We start from the raw sequence: 7,828 nt of genomic DNA, 5'->3' as shown, positions 1-7,828 counted from the left end.
AAAAGCATATTAGGTTTAATGTAGCCAGATTACGTATTTTCAAAGAAAAGTGTAGAGGCTAATTACTAACTAAAAAGTAGGAAGAATTTCTTTCTTCTTTCTTTTTTTTCAGTATAGAAAAACCCTTTTCTTGCTCCTTTGCAGCTTGCATGCTGACAATGAGAATAGTTCTCATGTCATGTTAGAAAAATAAAATCCCTTAACTTTTATTCAATTATATGTGTTAATGAATGCAAGAAAAGTATTGAATTATTGAATTCTATTACTAATATAAACAATCATTAAGGTATCATACAAAAGTAAGAAACCAAAAAACAAAATACTTTAATAAGAATGGCAATTTACACAGTTTTGTGCTGTGAGAAAAGCTGTTGGGGTAGCAGAGGAGTCTATGTCAATATAAATTCATAAATAAAACTAATAAAGTTACAAAAATGCAAGAGCATCTTTGCTCTTGAGTTAAAACTATAAATCTGGAGAAAAATGTACTTTTTTTGCCACTGCAGTTAACAAACAAAGAAAAAGCCTTGCTTTGATAAAACAAAAAGACCTTGATTTGAAAAATTCTGGATGCCTGAACTGACAAAAAACAAATTCATGGTTGCAACTGATCTTAACCATAGAAAAAACAGACATGTATATATATATAGTATACAACCAACCATTTTCTAATCGCAGGGGAACAGGACTTATCTCAGCAAGCAAATGGGCACAAGGCAGGCATGCCATCAGGGTGTCTTAGGGGTACTGTCTATCGGAGGGCCACACACAAAGACAAACACATACACTATACACTCACACAAGGGCCAGAAACCAATTAACCTACCAGTATGTCATTAAACTGTGGGAGAAAACCAGAGCACCCAGCAGAAACACACGGAAACATGGGGAGAACTTACAAACTCTTCACAGATAATACCCTTAGAATTCAACCTGAGCGCTGGGAGGCACCAATGTTAACCACTGCACCACCGTGCCACTCATATATTCTGCCCCCCAGAAGTACTACATAATAATTGACAAAGGTGTCTGTCATTATTGTCAAGTGACATCTCTCTTTCAGGGTGGAGCGTTGCTTTTTACCATTCCCAGACAGGATAATACATTGAGGAATGACCTGTATTTTCTCTTCAGAAATGGGTTAAATCACCTGCATATGGAACAGGACTCTGTGTGCTGTTACAGAAGTGAGGTCACCCCCCCCCCCCCCGAGACCTAGATGGGACAGAATTCTCCTAGTCTTTTGGCAGAGCGAAGTTATGTGCTGTCTATGTGCTTGGATACCGGGATTGAATCACAGCTGATGCATGGCCCTGCTCTTTGCTCAGGCCCTGACCCGGATTCCTATACTATTCCTGTAGGAATACTACACTATTCCTGTAGGAATTCCTACAGATTCCTACTGTATTATTATTATAATCGTATTGTTAATCGCACTGCAAAAGCCTCCAAGACAAGTGGCTGAAAATGGATGGATGGGTCGAATTGCTAGGGCCCAGGAAAACAATAACAGCGCCAGGCGCCGGGCACACAGACAAGCACAACTCACGGCAAGACAAATTAATGAAAAATAATTCACAACAGGAGTTTGCTCTGGAAGATATTATATCATCAGCAGAAACAAGTGAAAAGTTGAGGAAGATCCAACCTGAGAGAAACAAGTTCCAGACGGGGAGAGGGAAAGAGTCCTTACGCTTACATTGAGCTTTTCTGGACATTCCTTTCAAAAGCGCTTTTCAGGTAATGGGGACTCCCCTCCACCACCGGTGTGTAGACCCCACCGGGACAATAATAATAATAATAATTAATAATTGCTTACACTTATATAGCGCTATTCTGGACACTCCATTCAAAGCGCTTTACAGGTAATGGGGACTCCCCTCCACCACCACCAATGTGCAGCCCCACCTGAATGATGCAACGACAGCCATTGTGCACCAGTCCTCTCAACACACACCAGCTCTCAGTGGGGAGGAGAATACAGTGATGAAGCCAATTCTGAGACGGGGAATTATTAGAATGCCATGATTGGTAAAGGGCAGGGAAAAATGTAGCCAGGGTTAACATCCCTACTCTATTTGAGAAAGACCCAGGGATTTTTAATGACAACAGAGAGTCAAGACCTCGATTTTTACTTCTCATCCTATGGACGGCACCTTTTTACAGTATAGTGTCCTATTGACTACACTGGGGCATTAGGACCCACACAGACTGCAGGGTGAGCGCCCCCTACTGGTCCCACTAACACCTCTTCCAGCAGCAACCTTAGCTTTCCCAGGGGGCCTCCCATCCAGGTACTAACTGGGCTCACAGCTGCTGAGCTCCAGTGGGCTGCCAGTTGTGAGTTACAGGGTGATATACTGTAGAGTAATAGCAGTCTGCACCCAAAGAGTATGTGCAGCATTCTGTGAATCTTTTAGGGACTAGAACCAATTCTGCTGCAACCCACTTTAGTAGGTTATTTTGCTTCCTCTTAATTTGCATGTTGTGCATAATCTGTCACTATGATAGGCACTCGGGGCTTAGACAGTCCCTAATTTTGAAGCCAAAATGTCAGGGGAAAAAAAGAGATTTTGTTAGGTGATAGACTTGCTTAGTTATTGTCAACATTTGTATTTGCAGAGCTGTAATCTCAACAGAAATTACACATCTTTATTGATCAGTTGTTGTGGAACATCATTCACTACTTCGGGAGTAATTTCTGTGAGTGGTGTCATGGTGGGATAATGAGCCCCTGTCAGAAGGATGTGTACAGAAAACTGAACAAGGCAGAGCCGGCGCTATTCTTCCCGGGATATTAAATGGCAAAGCGGAGGAGGACATCAGTAAAGACAGGGGACTGTGTGAGGAGATGGAATGGTAGATAATTTTCTGAAGCAAAGGCTTACCAACATTTCCAAATTAATCTAATTTCAATGATAATGGCAAAACAAAGACCAAAATGCAGAGTCCTGTATAATTTGGTGTCCTGATGTGTTACTAAGTCTCATTTGTTCATCCTAGGGGTTTCTGTTTTTATTTCAAAAACACCATGTTAGAGCTCCACTAATAAAACAGATGGTTCCCTGTCTATCTGCTTGTTACAGATTCCTCACGACTGATTGCATGGATCAGGGAATCTGAGAACATAAAAAACCACTATGGTGTTGTCTTTAAGGCTTTTTCATAGTCTTAAACAACAAAAGACTACTTCCAAACCCACGCAAAACCCTAGAATGCTCTGAGCTCTAATTGACCATCTTCTGTAGTATTCCTGTAGTTTGCCAGGCATCTAAGCTGTTTACTGGCATCAAAATGAAAATCTCTCTTACTCTCAAACTTAGAAGGTTCAGATGTTCTACTCTTGGCCATCCGCTTGCTTCCATCTTCCTTCTAGTACAGCATGAAACAGAGGGTTTGGTGTCATCTCCTAAACATCAGATGATGACAGACACTGGAAATCTCCACTTCCTGGTTTTAACTGTCACCCAACCAATTCTCTTCCTCCAATTAATCAGGTGACTGAGGGTGGCAGGTCATCCCAAACTGCTTCCTGGGAAATGTGGTTCAGACAGGTTTCTCTTACCATCTTTCCTCTTACAGTTCTTTTTTCTCTTTCTTGATTTTGTTATACAGGTAGTTGAGTTCTTCGTCAAATTCTTGCTCATGGCTTTTTCCATTTCAGTTCAAAATTGAGTAAATGGGGCTAGACAGGATTTCAATTTCAGAAATGCTAATAATGCAAATATTTCAGACACCCAAATTTAAAGTTATAGTGGATACAACAGGCTATAGTGTTAGCAGAGGAAGCTGTATGGACTATACTTTTATTAATTTCCATAATACTAGTTAGCCAGCCTTATTAGGTTTGAAACAGCACAATTCCGTCACTACCACATTTTATTTTTGTTTAAGATGTGGATCCTAGTTGCAATAGTGTAAAGTGCTTTGAGACATTACCTTTAAAGGTGCTATGTAAATAAAGATGATAATGATAATGAAGATTATTATCATCATCATCATCATCATCATCTTCACACCTAACATCCTGTTTCTAATTTACCGTTTTCTCAAAAAACCCTTAACAGGCAGCAGCAGCTCAATAATAATGTCACCTTGTATCTAATGATTTCTTTGACCCTACTCAGTCATGTTCTATACAAAGACACAGACACCTTGGTAATTAACGATTGGCTGCTGACTTCTGACTCTCACTCACTTAATATTCTAAATAGTCTTGTCCTTCTGGGTTTAAGTGTAGCTTTTGATATAGCTGAGCACAGCCAGCTCCTGGTTTACATGGGAAATGGTACTTCCGTTTGGCTATTTCTCTTTCAGGAAACTGAATTGAAATTCTTGGCTGTTTTAAACCTGATGTCCCACATACTCAGGGTGTTCCACAAGGTTCCATGCTAGGACTTTAACTTTGTAGTTGTAATATTTACTGTACATGTTCCTATATGATCTAGTATGATGAGTTTCAGAATCAGGAATATACCAAATGACATACAGTACATAAGCAATACAGAACATTCTTGATTTGCTGCCAACATCGGCATTGCAAGGTTGGTGAATTCAGTGCTGTTGCCAATCCTTCTGAAAACAAACCTTGGCTTGAAGTCAGAAGTCTTGGTGTTTCCCCTGATCCTGTGTTATGATTTGAAACACATGCGAGGAGGTCTACCTGAATAACTGGGATAGACTTTACCAAGCCAAGGAAGTTGCCAGCGTCTGCACACACAAAATCTCATGATGGGTACCGGACGTCCTGTCCAGAAGAAGGCTGGAGAAGGCTCCTGAAGAAGTCTCCACGGCCGAAACTTTGTGTTTTCTTTATTTTCTTTTCATCATGGAATAAACCTAACACCTGGTCCTGTCCAGGAGGCTTTATTTTCTCCAGAAAGACACCCAACACCACTGGCTGCATGTATGCCCTTTAAATGTCAAATAATGATGTAATAACCCCCATGTGAAAATATGCATTCTTCAACCCAAAACACTGAACTCATAATTACACAGCTCATGTCTCGCCTGACTACTTACAAGGAGTTTAGGGGCTGTGTAGCTACAGTAACTCTTCTTGGCAGGTCAGTTGCAATAACAGATCTGTTTTCAGCTAGTCTTCCACAATAACAGGGCTCAGTTAAGACCCCTGCTCTGCTCACCTCAAGACCGAAATATTAATTCTTTATTTAATCAAGATTAGACTGGAAATTAAAGCCCTTTCTTTCAAAGTCCTCTTCCATCCTCTCTTCACTGAACTGGCCACCAGTGATATTTAAAGTGAACATCAAGGTTCTACTCTTCACATTAGAGAGACTACAGTATGTTCCATACACAGTATCAAGGACTTATTGCATGACTATAACCCAGTTCTTAATGTGAGATCTGCTGATTCAGGCCTTATGACTGACAATGATCATATTCCACACAGTGGGCGATAGAGTCTTCTCAGATTTGCAGCCTCACATCTCATGGCCCTTCTTCTGTCAACATTTTCAAAACGTGCTTTGAAGGTGTCATTTAATTAAAGTCTGTAATGCATACTGAGAGGCATTAAAATAAAAACAAATGCAATTGGTTCCAATGTTTATTTGCTGCATTTTTAATGCATCTCACTAAATAATTTTGTTTTATTCTTTTTTATTACTTTCAGTCTTTTGGGCTTTTAGTGTTTGCTTCTGTTATGAAAGATGCGTGCTCTGTTGTACTGCACTCCGAGTTTGTTGTAAAGAGCTCACAAATAAAATTAGATTAGTATTGTGATGATGCAAAATTAAATATCGCTACAATGTGTCGTGATTCAGCCTAGTACACTGAGAATGGCTTTAGATCATTGCAGTGCTTCTTATTGCTCTCACAGTATACATTGATAATGCTGTAAAATTCCACTCCAATTATCCCACATTTATGTTTAAAAACATAATAAATGTAGTATCACATAACAAGATGCAACTTCTTTCGAGGAGCTTAAAGAGTAATACAGTATAAGCATAAAGTCTTCAGCTATGATCATAAGTCTTATAGCAATGATACACGTTTCACTGTGGTAAAAACACATCATGTACTGTAACAGTTATACCATTTCCAAATAAACAATATCATATTTCCATTAAAAGTAAGAAAGAAGTGGCATAGAGGCTTAATGAAGTTAATAAAGAAGGCAACCTTGTTTTCTTAATCAACCCTGTGACCTTGTGCTGGATAAGGTAGTTCCTTAGGCAGATAAGAAAGAAAATTGAAGGATGGAATAGTGGAGGAATCTCAACCTACAGTTTTTATTCTTTTGCTCTGAAAGGTATTTTTTTATTTAATTGTCCTCTAACACTGAGTATTTACAGTAGATATATTTATACCTTTTAAATTTTAAATACACTCATCATGTTTCTCTGTAAATTAATATCTCTTTGTATGAAATTAAAGATTCACAACTCAGCATGTTAATTTTCTCCACCACATTTGAATAGCTGTACCAGAGGCAATGAAGTCTTGCTTACATTGGCATTCATCTCTCTGTTTAATCACTAACGTGCATTTATTTCTTTCATGTACAGCACTAATTATAATATAAAAACAACAATGAGATATTTGCATACATGGCTTTTAGACAAAATAAAAGCAAAGAAAAAGCAAGATCTTGGATCATTCTGGAAAGCAAGCTGGGAAACGTAATGCAAAGTGAAAGTGAACATTTTTATATTTTACATAATTTTAACAGTGTGCAATACATTCAAAGCCATTTTTAAATGATGTGAAGTACGATAGGAAGGGACTTTGAAAACAAAACTATAAACTTTTAATTATGCAACTATTGAATTCCTTATTCAGCATTTACTCCTTAAAATATTCAAAAGATCTAACACAGACTGAAAAGTAATAAAATAAACTATTCATCTAACATGCTCTTATGCAAATGATGCAACTGCATTTATATTACCATTTAAAATGAATTTATATCCCATAATAATAGAAGGACATATGGATATAAGGGCATTTGTTTGCAAATTCAAATGCACAACAAAATATATCACTCAGAAAATGAACTGTCGATGTAACAGCTGACAGACACTGAGAAGTCCCCTCATCCAGTCAGATACAACTATAATCTGTTCCCTCAAGGTAGCTGTGCATCTAGCAAACAAAAATGATCCAGTAACTTTAAAAAAGGAAATCTGGGCACCTAATCGTTCTTTTCCACTGGGTTGATTGACTCATGAATGATACATCATCACATTAAAATGAAATTAATTGTTTAGTTATGCTAATCAGTCCAGTTGTTTTCTTTCCCGTTGAAATATTACCCTCACTGTAGAGTCCAGAACAAGCTTTTCAGACTCCCACGACTCTTTGTGTAAAATAATGATCTCATTCAACAATTTCTTGAAAGAATCCAGGGCTTCAACAAAATGGCTGGGCAGCTTGTTTCACACTCCCACAATCCTTTATTAAAAGTAATGTCCTTTCCTGACTGGGGGATCTTATCCATCTGTTTACTGAAAGAAGCCAGAGTATTGGCTTCAACAACATGGCTGGCCTGCTTGTTCCATATTCCCACAGCCCTTTGTCTAAAGAAGTGCATCCTACTTTGGTTTCAAATTCACTTCTATGTAGTGTCCTCCCACAACTCTGGTGCTTTGTTGGATTGTCGACAGAGTGGCCATGAGGTCAACCAACCAAAGGGCAATGATGATGAAATAGCTACAGAGCAGAGGCAGTTGAGCAATAAATGCTGCATACTGTAAATAAATCCTGCATACTGGACGGAGCGGTGGCTCTGTGGCTAAGGATCTGTGGCTGGAAGGTTGCCGGTTCAAATCCTGCAGCTGGCAGAGGAATCCTATTCCGTTGG

Source organism: Atractosteus spatula, chromosome 6 (genome assembly GCF_055471065.1).
Source record: "Atractosteus spatula isolate fAtrSpa1 chromosome 6, fAtrSpa1.hap1, whole genome shotgun sequence".
Classification (NCBI taxonomy): Eukaryota; Metazoa; Chordata; class Actinopteri; order Semionotiformes; family Lepisosteidae; genus Atractosteus; species Atractosteus spatula.
This window is presented reverse-complemented; position numbering follows the sequence as displayed.